The following is a 23,315-nucleotide window of genomic DNA, read 5'->3' on the forward strand; positions in this document are numbered from 1 at the left end:
TCGTCAAGTGATCGAACATATTCCCGATCGGCTTTCAGCCTTTCCCACTCGTTGCTGACTTGCGCCCACAACTGGTCCGAAGTCGCGGAATAAAGGGGCTTCCTTGCCAAAGAAGCTTTCAGACGGCCCCACACGTTTTCTATCACATTCAGGTCCGCTCCTTTCGGAGGCCATTCCAGTAGCTGCATGTGCTGCTCCGCCTGGAACTCCTTGACAGCCCGCGCCGTGTGTATCGGTGACCGGTCCTGTTGGAACAGGTAATCACCGTCTGGGAATAAACTGCTCGCATATGGCAACAGCACATTGTTCAAAATGTTGCAGTATTGTTCCGACGATAAGTGTCCACGTATACGTTGCAGGGGCCCTAAACCATATCTTGAAACAGCACCCCACACGTTCACACTCGATCTCCCACTGGCAGAAACACCTTGCACGTTGTCCGGGTCGTTCCTGCGTGGCATTGTGACGTTAACTAAAACAATTGCTTTTCAAAGCAGGAAGTTTGCCTCACCGTGTGCCTGGTAGTCTCCAAACACGCAATCTTTGGTCTTGTCGCGTCGAAAACGTCGACTCATCCGAAAAGATGACGCGACCCCACTCTTCTGATGCCCATGCTTCGTGCAGCTCAGCGAACTGCCGTCGTGCGTCCTTGTTTGCCGCCGTTAGTAGTGGCTTCTGCGCTGCGACGCGACGGCGAAGGCCCGCAGTACGCAGGCGACGTCGAACAGTGGTGTCCGAAACGTCCAAATCCAAGTCCTCGCGTATTGCTGGGGCTGGCAAGAAAGGGTTACGAACAGCAGCTGCAACTATGAGGGCGTCTTCATCGTCTGTGGTAGCTTTAGGGCGGGGCGCGCGGGGTGCATCCTGAATGCGACCTTCATACTTGTAGGCTTGAATTATCCTGTTCACAGTCTTCAGGGGCCTATTAACTAAAGCGCCAATATACCGCTGGGAATAACCTTTCAGGGAAAGATCGACAATTGAGCGCCGTTCATCATCGGGAACCCTAGCCATAATACGATCTGGCGACAGAATGAACGGCTGCGAAAGATGTTTGGTTGTTTTATATACGGCGTTGCATGCACAACAACTTTGAAGGGAACGAACAGACACGCCCCCATAGATATACAAGTTTTTTTGTATTGTTCTGTTCAAGCACAGATGTTTAAAGAAATCTTAAAATGCAGGATGCATGGGCTTAGAAAACAAAAATGCGGCTAGCAGACGACGAACAAGTGCATTCATGACGTCATGCGCGCGGTGGAACAATTATTTCGCGGAAGGCGTGATGCGCATGCGCAATGTTTCCAGTGATGACCGTAACGGGGCGCTGACAGTGCCGTCGGCCACGCGCTTCACCTACAGTGCTCACCGTACCTTCGTCCGCTGCGGCGTATATACGCTCGCTGCCAGCGTTTTGACAGTCGTTGTCTGCAGTCGTTCAGTGTGATCTATTCCTGTTTGTTTGTGCGCGCTCACACCATGCTTGTTCATTCAGTTAGTAATAGTCGGGCCACATTTTCCAACGCACGCTACACATGCAATGCTGCCCGGATCGGCAGTGCAGCACTACAGGTGTGTCCCTTCGCACGCGCTGCCCACGGGAAGCGCTTCTCATCAACACCACGGTTTCACACGCGCCTTTTCGTGGTCATCGAGTCTCTCTTCATGACGGTCTACTTACGCCGCAGCACACCTGCTTACTTAATCAGCTCATGTTTACTACAATTCATATTGCTACCAAAGCCGCTCACGTTACTTCGTATGACATTGCTGTGTTGCTATCGCATTCATTGCTTCGCCCTTAGGGCGAAACTGTGACATTTTTTGTACACTAGCTGCTCGTGTAACCCATGACGTAGGGCAAACTGCAGAGTTCGTAGGGCTGCTTTGGTAAGATTTTCGTGCGATTACGTACGAGCACGTAATTGAGTGCACCTTGAAGAGCCGCAAGTTCTGCTGCTGTCGACGTGGTGTTGTAAGAGTTTTTAAATTGCAAAGAGCAAATTGCGTCCGATGGAACAATCACTGCTCCGGTAGAGCTGTCGGAATAGGTCGAACCGTCCGTGTATATATGTGTTTGGTCAAAAGAAGACCTGTGGATACAGTGGCTAGACTGGGGAAGTGTGACGAGCGGCACGCAGTGCCTACGGGGCGCATTGAAGCCGCCGGTAGGGGGCCGCGAGGCGGCGCGCGCTGTCGTTGACACGTCGCCGGATGCGAGTCGCGCCGGCTATGCTGCTTCAGTGACGCTGCCCGCCCTGATCTGTGGGAAGTTACGCTCGTTTCTTTTAGGAGCGAAGCTCCTTATAGCGGCACCCGTTCCGTCCCCGTCGTCGTAGTAGTAGTGTGTAACCAGTCTGAGAAAAATGAGAAAAAAAATTCCGAAGTTGTGTCCGTGCCGCGGAATCGAACCAGGGACCCCTCGCTTCCGAGCGCGCGGCGTTAGCCCACTACGCCACGAAGCGCACATAGACACATGCACCACGATGGCAATAAATACCCAACATTAACGAAAGGCCGCGTTTCTAGCGCGTTTCTAACGCGTTTGTGCTAGCGCGTTACGGCCCGTGTAAGAAGCTGGTGTAAGACGCTGTGGCCTCTCCGCCTTACCTTCAACGCGTTTCGAACGCGCTGCCCAAGGCGGTGGCAAGTCAAGTTCAAGTCGAGGAGCGTTTATGAATACGGGGGGTATACTCTCTCAGCAGTCATGTGATGGCGTCGGCAAACGTGGTGCACGTTCCGGCTGTAAATGGCTGCGTAAGACGCCGTGGCCGCTCCCCCTTACTAGAGAGTACTGCACGTTTCTAACGCGTTTGTGCTAGCGTCCCCTTAAGCGGGAGATCCGATGATTCCCTCCGGAGCTTCGCCCACTCATCATCATTCACCCCGTGGATATGCTGTGATTTTTTGTGCTGCAGCAAGTCTATATACGTACTCATGGCGCGAAAACATTGTTTCGTGCCCGGATGCCACTATCGTACTGCTTCTCAATTTTTGCTCACCATGAACTGCCTTAGTTTCTACGAGTAGGTCAAAGCTCCCATCAGTGGTAACTGTGAACTGGGCGATCTGACACTTCTCCTCAGCATTCAGGATGTAAACCATGAACTGGACGCACTGCTGGATAGTGGGAAGGTTGAAGAAGCTTCTCCCATGATAAAGAAGTACTACAATGCTTTACTTACACAGTAGCGCTGAAGCACACGGACGGCGAAATAAACAGACGGAACAGAGCGCTAACTCATAACTGAGTGTTTATTGCACGAGAGCAGGTATATATATCACCGCACAAAAGGAAGGAGAATGAAGACACACAAACAAATCAACCCAGCAAGTTTAACTGACACAGACGCCTTAAGCGACAAACACTCAGTTGTTATCGCTGTGCCCCGTCTGTTTCTTTCGCCGTCCGCGTGCTTCTGCGCTACTGTGTAAATAATGTCATACCAACTACGACACCAGTCTGTCCTTTTCAATCCGCAATGCTCCCCGACCATGATTGCCCTTAAAGGATGAGCGACTCGCGGCTAGTCTTCTGTGTGACAAGTATGTTGCACGCAAAACAATCCTGCAGTCTGTGTGCAAGGAATGCTTTGATGAGCCAACGAACTGGTGGCGACATTCACCAAGTTCTGCTTCAATGGCGACCTCATTTACCCTTCGGAGAAGCTCTGCTCATTTGTATAGACGGCCTTGAAACCACTTTTTTCGATGTGGGTCAGTCACAACGAGCTGCACAGTTACAGCTCTGAAGAGCTTGTCTCCTGCCTGCACAAAAACAATCTCATACTGGGCATGGGCATGTCATACTGGGCACCGCATGGCCCCAGCCTTACCAACCAGGTCACAAAATTCTTTTTTGGTCAACCGTTTGCACTGCTGCACGAAGGCACTCAACAAAGAGAGAGCGTCTTCCCGTGAAAGGAAGAAGCACCTGAAGCTCAGGCGCGTCACTAAGCAGAGAATAACTCAAGTCTTGACAACTTTCTGTTTGAACTGTCTGTGAACAATTTAAACAATTTTTTTCTCGTGAGAAAAAAGCACCAGCTCAGGTGCGTCGCGTAGCAAAACAACATCGATGACTGAGAATGGCTTGTTTTAAACGGATTGTGAGCCACTCTTCAGAAATGAGGTGTTTGCGTGTGTCAAACAGTGTGTCAAAAATAAAATGTTTGCTTTCGAGTTACCACTGGGAATTTTCTTGCTTTGCGTTCAATAAGGTGTTAGCGGGAGTAAATCGATAAAAGCAAGCTACATTCTACCATCGTATGACGCATGCGCACTCTGGCTTCCCTGCGAACTTCTGTGTGGTTGTTTTCATTAAAGCACAGCGTCACCTCCCCGCCCTCCCTCCCATACCCCCACGGCCTTTCGCGTGACGGAAGTCGCGTTTGCTCGCCACCGTGCGTTCGCTCTCCGTGATAGCGCGCGTCTCCCGCACGCTTTCAGTCGCACATACGGCGCACGGCGACGATTTTATCACCATTGGACTTTATACGGAACCTCACGACGACGGCGACGACGATGGCAAAAATCCGCTTGAAGTGTCCATATATCGCAATAATACATTGCGAGGCGAGAAGGTGGTAAAGACTTCCGACGCTACTCGACGAGTGTCGCGTTCTGATCTCGTCGAAAACCTCCGAGCCGCCCCCAGGGGCTCCGTGGTACGAACGCGGGCAAAACGCCGACTGCGTCAACAACAGTTCCGCGCATTGCTGGTGCTGCTGCATGTCCCAGTTTATACAACTGATAAAACTAGGATCCGTACTCCGTATAGCTCTCTACTAATTTGCTATCGTAATTTATTCTTCGCCTTTCGGCTGAAACTGCGACATTTTTTTACACAGAGACATACGTATTGATTGTCGTTGTGAGGATGAATCATTTGGTGAACATACGTGGGCTCCTTGCGAATATACACACAACTCGACTTCGTTCAATGCATGATGAAGAAACAAATGATTCGTAACCTGACAGCCGAATTGTCTTTGAAAAATGAGGTTCATAAAGCATTATTATCGGGAACTTCTTAAAAACATAGTGCCGAAATTCCGACATTCGTGACTGCAGACCTCTGTCATTCCATTGAAGTATGGAAGCGCACTTGACTTGTTCCCGGAAAGGTCGCAGTGGTTGTGGATGGCAAGCCATCTTGTTATTGTAGACCAGCAAGTACTGATTTAAGGGAGTCCAGTACTTGCAGTGCGCATTTAGCGGATGGTGTTTGCATATTATCAGGAGTGATCGGATAACACTCACCAGCAAACACAGTACAGCAACGACCTGGACATCTTGAGCTACTTGATTATATGTTGTCGAATTTACACTCGGCAGTAGTCGATGCTATCGCTCCCCGGAAAAGAATGCCTGTGGTAGTGCAGGCCAAGCAGCGTCAGATTCTTTTTTTTTTTCTGTACACGTAGAAGTACACGTAGAAGTAAACGTACACCTGTACACGAAGAAGCACTCCAGTCCGAATTCTAGTGCGCGTGGGGCGTTGTGAATGCATGAAAACGCACGTACAGCAGGATGCACTCAAAGGCACTCGCCCAGGTCAGTTTTCGAAAAGTACAAAAGTGCCTTCTCTGCCTTTTGGCCGACGAGCTTTGTGGATGGTGTTTCAATGAGGTATGTACGGCTAGTGAACGACTGTCTAGTTGTCTCAATGCACTGTAAAGTAAGAGCCTTTGCAAATTATACTGAAGACAGTCGTAAAATAAATGGTCAATGTTCTCTTCGCAGCCACAGTCATTGCACGCAGCACTGTCAGATATTCCGATTATTGTTGTGTAATTCTTCGTGAAAGCAAGTCCTAACAACATCCAACACAAGAGCGGTGCCTGAATCGGGATGTCTGGGGGGGGGGGGGGGGGTATCCTGTTTTGAACGTCCCCTGGCAGTGCATAAATTGGCACGCGTAGGACTTAAGTTAGGATATGGATCAATGTCCTAATACGAAAAGAATGTAGTTGGAAATTGTAAAGGTTCGTAATTCATTTTACATTTTCATGTTTCTGCACTAATAATCTGAGGTGTTTTTGCAAGGCAAAACGAACAGCTGACGCATCCTTGGAACTTAAAGACGACAGTTATGCACAGATTTTAATATTTGAGCAAACCACTGTAGCATGAAGCATAACAGATCACAAAGGCTATGCTTTCACTGGCTGCTTGAACAATGCACCATACACGCCACATACTGGTAGACAATCTCTAAGGCTATGCTTTTGATATAATATTGCGATTTGAATTCAGCGTAAGCGATTTCGGAGCCGAAATTACGTCATAGATGCTCGGTTTTTAGGCGCCACTTTTTCCCAAAACAAGTAGTTATTTCACTGCTTAATTTTGATTTGTTTGAAAGCCTTGGCAACACATGCTGTTCGACGACAGTGGATCGTCGACGAGAGTTCGAAGATCCAATCCAAGTTGCAGCCATCGCCCCATCATTTTAATGGCGGCGAAGCGCCGGTGCAGTGTCGGTTCGTTTGCTATCTTCACAGCCTGCCCGAAGTCACCTGCTCAGCTATTGAGGTGTGACAGCTAAATCTATCTGTATTTGAGCCATTGGAGTATCTGTACGTGTTTTGTTCGTAGCTGTCATCAAGCTCTAAAGTGAGGGGAAAAACATACACGCGAAAGACTTTGTTCGGATCTCTGTTCTCGCGGCTGCAGCTAGCAGTCAATAGCCTGAAAAATCGCAAATCGCAAGAATGGTGCAGCGGTGCATGTGCAATGTACGTCGCATACATGCGTTAACATGTGTTGTCCTCCTATCCGTGCGAATGTTTGTGTGCCTTGCGATGTTTGCCGTTGTGCAGAGGCAGCATCAGAATTTAATGTGGATGACGCGAACCCCGACCTCGGGCTCGGCAGCAATATGCTGTGGCCACTCACTCGCGCAGCGGGCATTAAAGATCCTTATAGCATTAAATGAAATGTATTTATTTTTAAAGAGGTCAAAATCATTTACTATTCTGCTATCGCTAAGTGCAAGCACTGGCTATACTGTTATAAAGATTAATTTGTAGTTGTCATTTCCGCATCTAATTATGGGTATGTGTAATGGCTCTCCCAATATGTCGCTCCTGTAGCCAAAGCACGAAACGTTCGCAGTTCCAAGTGTCATGCACGTAATGTTTTTCTTTCCAAACTGCTGAGTGAAAATAAATGCTCCTTGTATGTAAATAATAAATTTTAATTATTGGTAAACAATACATCAATTCCTCGAACGAGCAGAAGTGGCAGGGCTTTCTGTGTTGAAACTTCCTATCCCAATCAGTTTGCAGGTGCGCCACATTTTATGTTTTTCATATCTTTGAAAATGCGTTCTATTTCTGACATGTTGTACATAACTGTGTTTGAATGATATATTATTCTGCGTAGACTTGTTTATGTCTGTATTAAGTAATCCTGTTTATTCAGCGCAAAACGAGACAAAGGACGACAAAAAAAGCGGGCCGGAAACAGTGTCTTCGTCCCACCTTTTTTGCCGTCCCTTGTCTAGCCCATTCTCATACCTTACTGAATTGGGTAAGCCTTGATGCTTACACTTCCACTACGCATTGTACTCTCTTTTTGTGGTTTCGACCACACGTTTATTCTTGCTTGTGAGTTTTTTTCTTTATTCTAAAGCACGTATCTAGTATAATGAATCCTCCTATGGTTTGACAGTACGAAAAGGTACAATAAGTATGATAATTACATGAGACTTCATTTAGTTGTCTTCCCCACATTTGGTAGACTGTTTAACATGTTCAAACGAGTTTCTGTTTTTTTGTGTTTTATGTATTCGCGCAGTTCTAACTTCAGCCATAATATCTAGGTCTGCAAATTTGCTTTATATCAGCATGTATATATATATATATATATATATATATATATATATATATATATATATATATGAACAGTATGTGTGCTTTGAGGACTTTTTAATGTAAGGTGGCAGTAAATGATGTGTATTTTGAAGCTGGTGTGGGCGCATTCTTTTGGTTTATTTGCAGCATAGCGGCGACAGTGGAGTGCATTGAAGCACCTGACCGGTTGTTATATAACATTGGTTGGGGGCTTGAATGCATTCCACTATCGCTGCTTCAAGGTGTGTGGGTGTGTGCGCACACACATACATATGTACACACAGGGGGATTGACATATCTAGTACATCACCAAAACAACTGCGTTTAATGTTTGTATAATGATGTGATACGATGATTTCCTTTTTCTTTATGACTGCTTCGTAATCCCCTTTACAAGTGACGTTTTATATCTTTTGTAAACGTTTCCTTAGTAGGTTGTACTTCCTTAGCCGCACGCTTTTATGCTTCCCCGTGTGCTAGTGGGGTCAGGGCACCTCAAGCTGTTCTTACAGTTTTTACCTGCCCTCCTCTTAACTTTTCTTGTTGCGGAATAAAAATTCAATTCAATTCAATATATACACGACACACACATATCGTCCGAAATACGTCCGCCACAGGATCCCATTTCGGATGTCCGATGGATGTACAAATTTGTTTCTGGGATATCCATCGGACGTCCGATGGACCTCTGCTGGAGATTTGCGGACGTCCATCGGTGGTCCGTTATATCGGAAAGGGATATCCATAGGACGTCGGACGGATATCCGTGGTTGCTTGGGTTGTATATAGGTTGTGTAGTGTGGACGAATGCCCATCGCTGCAGCTACATCGCCAGTCATCCGGGAAGCGCGAACTAGAGATTTCCTGAGCTGCTCTGGTTGAGACACTCTGCGAACGCTGGCCGCTGCTCTCTTGTCCTGTGTTCGCATTAGATTCTGGTGGAGGTGTTGTGGTTTCCCCCAACCTGGAATTACGCACCCGAACTCTGCCGTCCGCCATGCCTGACGACCCCAGCCCGACATCCCCACCGGTTACTCCAGCCATCGTATGTGCCGGTGACCAGCGTCAGCGGGATCCTGACATCTTCAGCGGCACCGATGAGAAAGACGTTGAAGATTGGCTGGAATCGTATGAACGCGCCAGCAACACTAACAATTGACAGGCAACGTTCTTCACAAGAGTGACGGCAGCTCGTTCGCTGTCTCTCTGGTACGGCGGTTCCTGCCTGGTTCTACGAACTGTGAGCTCTTGGGGTTTCGGCTAAGTGTCGGGCGGATTTATTTTCCCTGATTGTTCGTACTAAGTATCACTTTGAGAGTAATTTAATTTTTATATAGTCAGATAGTGCCACAGATGTCGACAAATTCTCCAGGGGATGGCCGGAGGCGATCTCCGCCTTGGTCGGCCTCCCTACCACCTGATCAAATGCTTCTTGAAGCTTTCTTCCGTAGTGGGGTGAGCAGCATTCCTGTGGCGCTGGTGCCTTTGCATGGAGGAACCATCCGGCTAAACAACCCAAAGGCAGTGCAGGCGTAGCTTCAGGCGGCCACGCATCACTACTTGCGCAATACCGATGTAAGACAGTTTGGCAAGGGTGGGATTGTTTGCCGATCGCCAGACCAGGCGTGCGTGTATGACCTACTTAAGTGCTCATCATTTGGATCATTGCAAGTAAGCGCCTTCATCCCTCCGCATCTTGCCTGTACCAAGGGTGTACCAATAGTTCATGGTGTGAACTCAAATTTAAGTCCGGCAGAGACCCTGGAAAAGCTCTCCGCAGCTGGGGCAATTGCTGTTTACCGGTGCAACAGACTGGTGGACAATACACGTGTACCCACAGAATCAGTAATTGCCACGTTTGCGGGTACATCTTGCCCCACTGAGATAAAGGTCTGGCCTCTGATCTTCAGAGTGGATCCGCTTGTCACACGCCCATAACAATGCCGCAATTGCTGGTGCTTTGGACATAGCATAGGCGGTTGTAAATCTAACCTTCGCTGCTGTACATGCGGGGAGAGCCATTCCGCTAGTGACTGCTCGGCTCAATCGGACACGTGCTGCCTTTGCGATGGAGCCCACAAGGCTGATTATTCTTACTGCCCTGCTAGAAATCAAGTAATTCAAATCCTAGAAGTTATGGACAAAAGGCGTTGCTCACGCCGAGATGCCATTGTGGCGGTAAAGGAAAGAGCCCATGGATATGCGAGTGTGACAGCACGACACCAGGCTGTCGTTGATGGCACCCTGTCAGAGGTAATCGCACAAGCGATTGAAAAGTCTATGGCTAAAATCATGGAGCGTATTGTAGAAAGCGTCACGGAATGCTTTAATGGACTTGTATCCTCACAACTAGTGCAATTATTACGTTCAGCAGTGGTTTCGAAACCACGAAGCCAATCTCCGCACGTGGGCTCGCTTCAAAACCAGCATCGCAGACGTTTTAAGCCGCCCTGGAGTGCGCAAGCTTCGCGCTGAACAATGCCTTCGCAGCCGATCCCAGCAAACTGGTGAAACGTTCACCAGCTACATAGAGGACATCGTCGACCTCTACCGGCGTGTCAACCCGACGATGGCGGAGGTGGACAAGGTACGTCACATCATGACGGGCATTTTCGACGATGCCTTTCATATGCTGCTGTCAAAAAGCCCTGACACAGTTTCTCAGGTCATTGAGCTTTGCCAGAGTTTCGACGAGCTCTGCAGGCAGCGTCTTCTCACACGGCGCCCACCTGTGTCCGATGACAGCCTCGCGAGCGTGGCCGTGGCTCCTGACATGGGCTCCCTGCTTTGCCAGATTAAAGAGTTCGTCCGTGCTGAGGCTGCTCGCCAGCTTTCGCTGCTGTCCTCAGCCAGGTCACCACCCTCGCCTTTGCCGGCCAACCTTCGCCAGGTCATCCAAGAGCAAGTTTGAGCAGCTCTCCCTTCTGCCCGCGAGACTCCACCGGTGCCGATTCCCGTTGCTTTTCCCGAGGTGACTGCACCTCTAAGCTATGCCGAGGCTCTCGCACGGCCACCACCTCAGACCTTTGCGCCATTCCCATCCGCCGTGCCACTGCGTCCAGCCCCTCACTTCGTTCAGCCGCGGTACTCACACAGCAGTGGACAATGGCGCACTCCCAATATGTTTTGCGTGTGGTCTACCTGGCCACATTGCACGATTTTGCCGTCGCCGCCCAACATCCTACCACCGTAGCTTCGACACCAAACCATACGGTTCACCATACACGTCGTCCTCCGTGCCTCAGAACCCTGGCCAGATGTCTTCTTACTCGGACCACCGCCCTCTTGTTGACCGCCGTTCGCCATCGCCCCGAAGTCGCTCGCTTTCGCCAATGCGTCGTCGTCCTTCTACGCCGGAACGGGAAAACTAATCGCCGCAGTTCCAGAGGCAAGAACTGCGTCGCCCACGAACAGACCAAGGTCTCTCCCTTCTCCGACTAATGTTATTGATGTATATGTGGACGGCGTCGCTGCACTCGCCCTCGTTGGCACTGGTGCCGCAGTTTCAGTTATTAGTGCCACACTTTGCCGTTCGCTCAGAAAAGTTACGACGCCACTGTCAAACGTATCCCTTCGTACTGCCAGCGCAGACCGCATCACGCCTGCAGCTGCGTGTACTGCTCGCGTTGTGATCAACGACTTTCTCTACATCGTCGAATTTTTGGTGCTGTGTTCTTATTCCCACGATCTTATTTTGGTCTGGGACTTCCTTTCCGCTAATAAGGCCGTCATCGACTGTTCTCGTGCTGAGGTGGAATTTCAAACGCTGTGCCACGTCCCGCTTCTTGACGCTTGTGAACCTGAAGATAAAGTTTTTGTTGCGGAAGACGTTACAATTCCACCGCACTCTTCTGCCCTAGCCACAGTATCATGCAACATTGTTGCTGATGCCAGCGCACTTTTTACGCCATCGGCCATTTTCGCTCGTCGCAAATGTTCCCCGCTGCCTTTTGCTGTTTTGGACGTTCAAGGACTGCTCGTCTCCAACCGATTGTCCTGTCCTCTCACTTTGCTTCGTGGGGAGTCCGTTGGCCGCGTCCAGTGTGTCGACCCTGCTGCCATCATTGACATGCAAACTGGTTCCATCGCCACTCATGAGGTCGCTGGAATGACCTGTAACCCCGCTCAGGAGCCGAATTCACCCGATGTTCTACATAGCTCCATCGCCGACACGTTGACCGTTTCTCAATGCGCCCAGCTTCTACGCCTTCTCGACAAGTACCATTCGTCTTTCGACTGCCAGCATGTTACCTTGGGCCGCACGTCAACTGTTTGTCATCGCATCGACACGTGTACTAGTGCGCCATTGCTACAAAGCACATATCGCGTATCCGCGACAGATCGCCGTGTCATCGACGACCAAGTAGCTGACATGGTGAATCGCGGCGTCATTCAGCCTTCGGAGAGCCCCTGGGCATCTCGCGTTGTTCTTGTTAAGAAGAAGGACGGATCGATTCGATTCTGGGTCGAATACCGTCGTCTTAACAAAATAACTCGTAAAGATGTTTACCCTCTTCCGAGAATTGACGACGCCCTTGACTGTCTCCAAGGCGCGGAGTTCTCTTCTATCGACTTACGCAGCGGCTATTGGCAAGTCCCCATGGCACCCGAAGACCAACCTAAAACGGCCTTTGTAACACCAGATGGCCTATATGAATTTCGTGTCATGCCTTTCGGACTTTGCAACGCCCCAGTAACATTTGAGCGTATGATGGACAACCTTTGCGTGGTCTGAAGTGGAAAACATGCCTGTGCTACTTAGATGATGTGGTTATTTTTTCGCCCGATTTTCCCACCCTGTAGACTGGAGGAAGTGTTACAGTGCCTAACTGCCGCCGGTCTTCAGCTCAACCTGAAGAAATGCCACTTTGGCGCAAGTCAGCTCACCATCCTTGGCCAGGTATTCTTCCTGACGCCGCCAAGCTCCGTGCAGTTGCTGATTTTCCCAAAACCTTCCTCCGTACGAGAACTTCGCAGCTTCCTTGGCCTCTGTTCTTACTTTCGCCGCTTCATTCGGAATTTTGCGTCCATTACCGCTCCCTTGAATCAGCTTCTACGGAGCGACTTGAACAATTACGCCTGGTCCCCTGCCTGTGACGATGCCTTCCAAGAGTGGCGCCGTCTATTAACATCGCGGCCTATACTGCGTCACTTCGACCCGAGTGCTCTGATCGAAGTACACACCGACGCCAGCGGTGTTGGGCTCGGCGCTGTGCTCGCGCAGCGCATATCTGGGTTCGAGGAGTACGTCGTTGCATACGCAAGCAGCACCCTCACGAAAGCAGAGACGAATTATTCCGTTACGGAGAAGGAATGTTTGGCCATAATCTGGGCACTTGGTAAATTTCGACCCTACCTCTATGGCCGCTCCTTCGACGTAATTACCGACCATCATGCCCTTTGTTGGCTGTCCACGTTGAAGGACCCCTCAGGTCGATTAGCTCGCTGGGCTTTGTGGTTGCAAGATTTCGGTTGCGGTTGCAAGATTTGTGGCCGCCGCCACACCGACTCCGACGCGCTTTCCCATTCGCCCGTGTCGACCGAAAGCGATGCCTGCCTCTCTGCCGTTGACCACGTACTTTCGTTCCAGCAGGCTGCGACATGGCTTCGGAGCAACGCAAGGATGCCTGCATTAGTGCGCTTATCCGCTTCCTTTCAAACCCGTCGACTGTTCCTCCACCTTCTCGAGCTTTGCGCCGTCATACTTCGCACTTCTAAATGCGGGATGGACTTCTCTATCGCCGGAATCACGTCTCTGACGTCCGCAAGTGGTTGCTCGTCACACCGTGACATCTTCGTGGTGAAATATGTTCTGTCTTCCACACTGACCCGCAGCGTGCACACGCGGGTGTCTTCAAGATGTACACCCGGCTTCGCTCCAGGTTTTATTGGCGTGGCATGTACACCTTTGTGTGCAAGTACATTCGGTCGTGCCCTCAGTGCCAACGCCGCAAGGCTCCTGCTCAGCATGTCTCTGGTCCACTCCAGCCAATCCCGTGTCCTGCCAGGCCCTTTGATCGCATTGGGATTTACCTGTATGGACCCCTTCCGAGCACGGCTTCCGGAAACCGCTGGATAGTCATCGCCATCGACCATTTGACGCGCTACGCAGAAACAGCCGCTCTGCCTGCTGCCACCGCTCGTGAAATAGCATCCTTCCTCCTGAAAAACTTTATTCTCCGTCACGGTGAACCTCGCCAACTTTTGAGTGATAAAGGACGTGTCTTCCTCTCCGAAGTCATAAACGCGCTCCTTGCTGAATGTCGCATCGTTCATCGCACCACCACCGCCTACCATCCTCAAACTAATGGTTGGACGGAAAGATTTAACCGCACCCTTGGCGATATGCTCTCCAAATACGTCGCCTCTTATCACACTGATTGGGACCTCATTCTGCCATTCATCACATTCGCCTAGAACACTGCACCACAGGCGACCACGAACTTCTCCCCATTCTTCCTCTTGTATGGCCTCGAACCTTCGCCTACCCTCGACACCATTCTTCCGTGCAGACCAGACTCATCCGAATGTACGCCCATCTCTGAAGCTGCCCGCCGCGCAGAGGAATGCCGTCAGCTCGCCCGTTCCTTTAAAGCCGTCGACCAATGGCAACAAAAATCTCGACGTGACGATGACCACCCGTATTGTCACTTTCTTCCGGACTCCGTTGTGTGGCTTTGGGTTCCTGCCGTTCCTGCTGGACTCTCATCCAAGCTTGTATCCAAATATCAAGGACTCTAGTGTGTTGTAGCGCAGACATCGCCTCTGAACTATATTGTCGAGCCTGTGAGGCCACCTACGGACCAACGCTGTCGTGGTCGTGAAACCGTCCACGTACAACGCCTGAAGCCGTATTACGACCCCATGATTCTATGTTCACCATGAGCCGCCAGGATGGCTATTTTTCCGATGGGGGGTGACTGTAGTGAAGACGAATGCCCGGCGCTGCAGCCACATCGCCAGTCATCCGGGAAGCGCGAACTAGAGGTTGCCTGAGCTGCTCTGGTTGAGACACGCTGCAAACGCTGCCCGCTGGTCTCTTGCCCTGTGTTCGCATTAGAGTTGAATTATTTTGTGAGTGAATTCGTCATGAGCTCCATTCCGGCGAACCAACGTTACTAGACTAGCTTCAGTTGTAAAACTCTCCGCCCGTGCGCTTACCGCCGCTGTCGCCACTCCTTGGGCAGCCGCCAGATGGCCACGCCGTTCCATCGTGCTCCAATGCAGACGCCCCGCCGCAGCCTTGAGCTCGTACGGACGGGCAGCTTGCGCGTGTTTCACGCTCGCTAGCGTTCTCCCTACAGTCCGAATTGGTGATACCATGCGAAAGCGGTATCCACCTACAGCGATAACATATATCGGGCTAGTTGGTTCATACTGAAAGAAGGGTAAACTGCACGATAGGAAGAAACGCATACGACGAAGCGCAGATGATGTGTTTTTAAGTGTGTGTTTCTTCGGGCCGCCTAAACCTTTCACGCAATTTACTTTTCCCATACAGCAGCTTGGCACGTTTTCTCGCTGCTTTTACTTGCTTAACATCTTGTTCTGGGGCAGTTATACGCCAACTAGCGAGACCAAATTTGTTATCCACAAAAATAACACATCTTTCTTGTAAGCCAATGAATGCTTTATTAAAGAAAACGAATTAAAAAACAACTGTACGCCCCTATATATAGCTACGAATTTAACTGTCACTTTGCACCGCGCACGTTGCAAGCTGTGAACTGTGTCAACGCCACAAGCGTCCAACTAGCGGCCCTCCAGAACTTCTGCATCTCATCACGCCCCCTGCTTCATCGTTTGAGGTAGTTGGTGTTGACCTGCTCGACCCTCTGCCGCGATCAACGACCGGCAACCGGTGGATTATAGTATGCGTCGATCACCTGACACGCTTTGCAGAAAGTCCGGCGATTCGTGCAGCAACGGCCCCTGAAGTTTCACACTTCATGCTCTCATTCGTCATTTTACGCCATGGATCCCCTCGTGTTATTATCAGTGATCGTGGCAGGCAATTTGTTGCCGATGCGGTTGAAGAGCTCCTCCGTCTTTCTACGTCTCATTTTCATCACGCCACCATGTACCACCCACAGACTAACGGTTTAACTGAACGGACCAACAGAACTGTCATCAACATGCTTGCGATGTATGTTGATTCAGCTCACAAAACTTGGGACACTATGTTGCCTTTCATAACCTTCGTCTACAATACCGCAAAACATGAGACCACCGGATACAGCCCATTTTATCTCCTATACCTCCGCCAACATCGTACAGCTCTCGATTCTATCCTTCCGTTCTCCGAAACCGCCGAAACTTCTCTGGCCGAAACACTTTGATGAGCAGAAGAGGCCCGGCGCATCGCCCGCCTTCGTACTTTTGCTTCTCAAGAATGCTCGAAAACCCGTTATGACGAGCATAATCAGCACGTATCGTGCGAGAAAGGTGATTTGGTGTGACTGTGGAAGCCACTTCGGAAGCGCGTCCTATACCAAAAGTCCTCGGCCCATTACACCGTCCCCTTTGTCGTTATGGCCCGTCTCAGCGATGTCACGTACGTGATATGTCTACTCTTGTCTACTGGCCGCCGCTCAAGCAAGACCAACGACGTCCATGTCGCCCGTCGTAAATGCTTTCACCACCGGAACTCCAACTGACTCGCCCGGTGGGCACGTCTGCAAAGGGGGCATTGCTACGATACGGGGGGGGGGGGGGGGCGCTTAGAAGTAAAGAAAGACGAAGTGAGTGAGGACTATGGTCTCATCGGTCCCTAGGCCTCTCACATTCATCATTCTCATTAATGAACGCATCTCACCGTAACAATATCGACAACAAACGTGACAACGCTAGACCCGCTCTTCTTTTGGGATTGCTGTTGCTTACTCCTGTTGTACGAGAGATACAGCAGTCACGTGCACGTCTATATGAACGGATCGACTACATCGACCAGTTCTGGCGGTGCTGTGTTTGTACCGACGAGAGGAGTAACAATGCTATTCAAGACGTCACATGTCATGGCGTCCACGGCTGCAGAGGTCACGGCTCTGCGCAGTGCACTTCAATTTATAGACGCAGAGAGTCCTGGTACATGGGCCGCATTTTCCGACTCGAGACCGGCTTTACAAAGTATGCAGGCAGTTCTCCGACGTGGAGCTCACGAACAACTAACGTACGAAATTGTCAAACTTCACCATGACGTCAAACAGAAAGGCCACGAAATTATTTTCCAGTGGCTACCTGGCCATTGTGGGATCAGTGGAAACGATCTCGCAGACAAAGCTGCCCGACAGTCACATCAAGAATAACACAGCGTTCCCATTCCTCTTTCCGGGACAGACGCTGGAAGGCAGCTTTGTCACCTGGCACGCAAGCTCTCTTTAACAGAGTGGAACGTACACCCAAATATAAGGCGCACGAGGCTACACGAACTGAACCCTTCGCTCAAACTCCGACCTCCACCCGGGATTAACCGACGTGAGGCATCGCTTCTATACCGGCTGTGGTTGGGAGTGGCTTTCACGAAGGCGTACTGTGCTTTGATTGGAACGGCCGAAAGTGCTAAGCGCGACGTCTGCGGCAGCGAAGAGAACATAGAACATTTATTGTGTCACTGTGATCGATTTCAGTCGGAAAGACAAACATTATCGAACACATTGCGACGACTTGACGATCGACCGTTGTCCGTGCAGGTGCTCCTTGAAGACCGTCCCTATCGCTCGTCGGCTCACAAAGCTGTGAGGGCACTGTTGTCGTTCTTGAGGGCGACTGGCCTATGTGAACGCCTTTGAATTGCTCAGGCCCTCCACGTGCGTGCGCGAGCTCACCGTGTCCTTCTTCCCCCCCTCCTCTCTCTATCTCATCTTTTTATTCCCTCTTTCCCGTCCCCCAGAGTAGGGTAGCCAACCACACGCATTTCTGGTTAGCATCCCTGCCTTCTCTTTCTCTCCTCCTTCTCCTCCTCCTCCTGTAGAAATGACGAAGATCATGCTTTGCCACACATAACACTCTAAAGCAGGAGACACACGGTACGATTCGGCGTCCGATCCGACGTGCGGCGCCGCATGCTCCGACATGCGGCATACGACGATTCGGGGCACACGGGACGGACATCCGAACGAGCGAGCGGCGCCTAAGCTCCGCTGAGATCTTGTGCCCCAGCTTGTACGATCGGAAGACTTCATGTCCTCGTCGAGAAATACAAAAGAAACTTTGTGCAATACGGCTTCGCTTTACGCGAACACTGTCACTAAAATTACGTCTTTGCGAGCGGCAAAACACTTCGCAGCGGTCTGTTCACTACTGACGGCTCTGCCGACAGCCAGCGATAGGGCCGGTAGGCCTAGCTCGGCGGATGCCACGGCCGACGGCTCTTGCGATCCAGTCCGAGCTCGTGGAAGTGCGCTTATTTTAGCCAACACGATTAACACTGTACACGTAGGTTACCCGTAAGTAAATACACTTGGATTACTCGACGCCGTCGATGCGAAGGGCCAGCGTGCAAGCTAAGCGAGTAGCCTCGCTCAGACATTTGTTATAGTGAGGCATAAATTAATAAAATAAGAGCCTCTGCCCGCACCATAAGAATATAGCAGGCATTGCCAATTGAAAATAAATGAACAGGGCATTGCCAAATAAAAATTTGGGGGGGATGGGATGGGAGGGGGATGGGGGAGGGAAAGTTGAGGTTAGGGGAAAGGGAAAGGGTTGGACTACCAGCGAAACCACGGCCAGGGAACGGACCTGCATTGCGGGATTTATTAGCATATATACAAATGAGTTCTTGCTGTTAACATAAATGGTGAGTATTAATCTTCTCTTGTGGTGAGTTCTTCACTTGATATTCTTCCTCGGCTTCTTGTTTGAGTTCTTTGTGAAGTCTTCTTGCTTCGGCTTAGCTTTAGTTAAAATGGGCAAAATCTGAAGAATAGAACAAGTTTTATTAGTACCCCCCACCCGGTTAGTATGATATAGCTCTCAGGTGTTAGGTATTTTGTTTATTAGATCGAGTGGCAGATGTGGAATGCTTTAATTTATATTATTGATTATGATTTTCTTGTTTTAACTTTTATCATAGAGTAATAGTTTCTATAATTCATTTTTCTCTTTTTTGTTTATAAATGAATAACTGTATTTATAGGATTATAAATGGAGGTTATGTGGAATGATGGTCATGGTTTGTTTCTTAACATGTGGGTTTTTTTTATTGTAAATAATATGTATAGAATCATATCGACACATATACTTATATATATTTTTATTATTTTTATATTGTTTTACACTTGTAGCAAATGGTATATTGTGTCATTTGACTTCCGTAATGATTGGGTAGGCACTGTTCTTTTTTTTTTTCGTTAGGCATTCTGCCTCTTTCATGTATAAATATACAAAAGAATTACTATGGTTTCTAATAATTCAGTTTGCAGTATTTGTGCAAGCTTGAACACAGCCAAACACTAAAATTTTTTTTTTCATCGTTTTGTAGTGTTTTACGCTTAGCGGCCTTGTTTTAGGTTGGCCTTGGAAGTATTTGTTTATTCCAGAGCTCGTAATGTGTATATTAGTATTATTATTTACATTTTTAAATTTTTTTCCCCTTGGCCAGGCTGTGGGTTTGGTGAGTCCCTCCCCTGTTGGGGTGGATTATTGAGCTGACAGGCTAGCATGTAAGAGTTCCTTAAAGAACCGTTATTTGCGGGAGATTTCCGTTGGGAAAGCTTTGCTGTCCTTGTAATAGTAATAAGTGAAACTCAGTTTTGGTGCCTTTATGTGGTGGGAAAGATTGCCTTTCCTTCGTGTAGGATTTGAATAACCAAACCCTTTTGTGGCATGGGAGGAGTATGGCATTTTTAGTTTCTCCCATTTATATTTTCATTTCCTTTCCGTTTTCCTTGGGGCTGATAGGGTAGCTCTAACCCCTCGTATGACCCTGTAGTGCGTAGTGTGTAGTGTGTAGTGTTGGGTTGCTTAGAGAATTGGAGTGCCCGCCCGGTGCTTTTTTTTTTTTCCGGGGGGTCTTGGGGCTGCTCGGGATAGCTCTCACTCCTGGTTTCACCCTAGTTTGGGTTACCTTGAGGAGTGGAGTGCCCGCCCGGTTTTTCCTTTTTGTCCGGGGGGTCTTGGGGGTGCTAGAACTTGCTCTCACTCTTTGTTTGACCCTAGTTTGGGTTACTTGGATGAGTGGAGTGCCCGCCCGGTTTTTTTTTTTTAGTCCGGAGGGTCCGAATACAGTCGGCGTGTGCTGTCTACCTGCGAAATGCTGTCACATCGCGGCTCCCGACCGATCTCGCAAGTAACTGAGTGCCAGTACTAGGCGCTGCTTTGCATAACAGACACAGGTTCGAAATAATTCTACCGAACTGGTTAGTATTTCGTGTCAGAATCGAATTGTAGCGATGCTGTTGCAGCCGGCATGATAAAAAAAAAAGAGGCGGCGAGAAACCGGCCCGCCGGCGCCGCCTCTCAGGAGGGAACGTCAGAGAACGTCAGAGAACGTCACATGCCAGGCGCGCTGTCATTGGCTGCGGCCAAACGACGGGGCGGTTGTCGGACGCGTCGGACGGTGAAAATATGTTTGTCGCGCGGGCATCCGATCCGGCGCTTCGGCACGGCAAAACGCCGCGGTTCCGGCTGCCGTTCCGGCGCGTCGGACGCCGGATCGGACCGTGTGTCTCCCGCTTAACTGCGGCAAGACAATGTGCCAAGGAATATTGAAGTCACGAAATGAGGATCAGAATAGGATCTGCCATTTGCCTGCATGATTATTTAGGTGGGGACGTACCAGTTCTTTACTTTGTGTTTAATGCAACGAGGCTGGACTTTTGCGGCCATGCCCAAACTATATACGGAGGTGAAAAGGTCGTTTTGTGTTTTTTTATCTTTTTATCTAAAGCTACATTTGTTACAGACAGCATTAAATTGATTGACCTAAGCACATTGCGCTTGTCTTCTCCAGAACCTGTAGAAGCCAGACCTGCCATATGCGTGCCTGCAGCAACTCGTGTTTCCAGAAGGGCTCCTTATAGCCCGCAAGAAAGCTTCGCGCATTCTTGCATTTTTAAGAGACACTGGTTTGCTGAACGTGAGGTAACATACACCAGTGACATTGCAAGAGACACTTAGCCGGAGCGATTTCCGGCCCCGTTCAGAAGGTTGAATCCAACCTCGATCCACCACCAGCACCCCCACCACATCCCTACTATGTCCACACCACATTAAGCTTCATCAGAGTCTCGCTATGGCAAAAAAATGTCACAGTTTCGCCCTAAGGGCGAAGCAACACAGCAATGTCATACGAAGTAAGGTGAGCGGCTTTGGTAGCAATATGAATTGTAGTAAACATGAGCTGATTAAGTAAGCAGGTGTGCTGCGGCATAAGTAGACCGACATGAAGAGAGACTCGATGACCACGAGAAGGCGCGTGTGAAACGGTGGTGTTGATGAGAAGAACTTCCCGTGGGCAGCGCGCGTGCGAAGGGACACACCTGTAGCGCTGCAGTGCCGATCCGGGCAGCATTGCATGTGTAGCGTGCGTTGGAAAATGTGCCCCGACTATTACTAACTGTGGTGTGATCGCGCGCAAACAAACATGAATAGATCACACTGAATGACTGCAGACAACGACTGTCAAAACGCTGGCAGCAAGCGCATATACGCCGCAGCGGGCGAAGGTACGTGCGGTCTATCGCTTCAACGGAAACTGAGCGGCGAATGCAGGGCGCATAAAGGTCAGAGCCATGTGGAGATAAGAGACGGTGCGGGTGAGCGAGTGACCAGCGCGGTTGTTGGCAGAGTAGAAGTGCCCCCCCCCCCGCGCTCCCTCCGGCGCTGGCTTCCCGCTTCCTTGCTTGCGCGTGGGTCATTGAGTGCGTTCGCTCTCCGTGATAGCCCGCGTCCCCGCACGCTTCCGCTCGGGCATACGGCGCGCGGCGAAGATTTTATCTATAGGGAACCTCACGGCGACGGCGACGGCAGAAATCCGGTTGAAGTGTCCATATAATTGCTATCGCAATAAAAAAGACAGTTGCGTTGAAGTGTATACTGTCAATGCACGGTCCCTATCGGCGCCACCACTGCCTCGCGGAACAATACACACGGTGGATAGTTCGGTCGTATCATATATGTAAGGCCTACGCTAACAAAGCGGATAACTACGTGAAGCACAGGACTCAACAAACAGACAGCTTGCCACAATGTTGATTAACACTGATAATGCTGATGATTAACACTGGCATTCTGCCTCCCATAACTTTCTCCATGAGTGAGAAAAAAATGGGAAAGCTACTCAACATAACAAAACAGTTCTATTCAAGTGAAAGTTCGTTAACCTTACAATCCAAACGCGCATGTTAAAATATCGCTAACAAATGCGTGGCCATGAACTCAAACAACGCTAAATATTTCATCATGCCGAATTCCAATTTCTCGAAAGTGGTCGACGTTCACAATGCATCTGGCTTCCTTATTACATGATTACAGAACAATCTCGCATTTTGAAAAATTGAAAGTGCCATAGAACCAAAATACAAACATCAGGGTCGTTTGGCCGTGAGGGCAGGGCGATGCTTTCATCAAAGTCAGCAAGTCACAAACCTATCGATCTGAACACGTAACGTGCTTCACTACTCGGCGTAAAGGTAAAAAAATAGTATACTCTGTGATCTAAATACGGGTTACTAGATGAAATAATAAAAAAGCCTGGCTGCTGAACATTTCCTGCTGGTACGGTTTGGACTCGTTCTAGAATAATGCGTAGCTGCCGAAGCATACCTAATTAGTAATACGGAAATATTGGCACATCGAGCATGTATACACCGCAATAGAGAGAGAAATGAGATGCGCAGGGCAGGGAGGCTAACGGGAATGTGTGTGCGCTTTTCATTAACAGGGCATTTCGTGATCACACTAGGTCATGTTAATTGTTTTATTCTAGCCTTATTGTAGCCTTGACTGACATTGGAGTGTGATGACGGATGACTAATCAATGAAATAAGGTGATTTATTACTGCGACAGCCTTTGCACTCGCGCACGCAAGCAAGGAAAGGGGGGAGGAAATGCGCCATCTTCCGTCGCGCGCAAGGTTCCAGTTGGGGGAGCGCAGCCAATTGCGGGGGGTGGGGGATCTTTCTTCTTCAGGCAGCCCCGGGCGGCCGTGCGCGCGCGCCCGTGCAGCAGTATCTTGAAAGCCATCTGCGACGGGGACAGAGTCCACCGCTCGCTGTGTTTTCGCGGGTTAGTTCGCGTTGATGCGAGAGGCCACACAAAGGTAAATTCGCTCGCTGTTGCAGCCGCGCTTCCTCACTCCAGCGTTTTGACAGCGAGTTTCCGCGGTCATCGAGTGAGGTGTGTTCATGTTTGCTTGTGCGCGCGTGACACCATGCTTGTTAATTTTGTTAGTATGTCTATGTTTGCAAGTTTATACGGCCGATAAAACTACTATCTTTACTTCGTATAGC

At 49.6% G+C, this 23,315-nt stretch overlaps 2 protein-coding genes across 2 annotated transcripts in view; both read left to right on the forward strand.

The window, feature by feature from the left end:
• Window positions 1-23,315, forward strand: part of LOC125940323 (vitamin D 25-hydroxylase-like) — a 156,767-nt gene that overhangs the window by 83,914 nt on the left and 49,538 nt on the right. The window lies entirely within an intron of this gene.
• Window positions 1-23,315, forward strand: part of LOC125939812 (cytochrome P450 2J6-like) — a 39,569-nt gene that overhangs the window by 5,806 nt on the left and 10,448 nt on the right. The window lies entirely within an intron of this gene.

This window comes from Dermacentor silvarum, chromosome 9, assembly GCF_013339745.2.
Source record: "Dermacentor silvarum isolate Dsil-2018 chromosome 9, BIME_Dsil_1.4, whole genome shotgun sequence".
NCBI lineage: Eukaryota > Metazoa > Arthropoda > Arachnida > Ixodida > Ixodidae > Dermacentor > Dermacentor silvarum.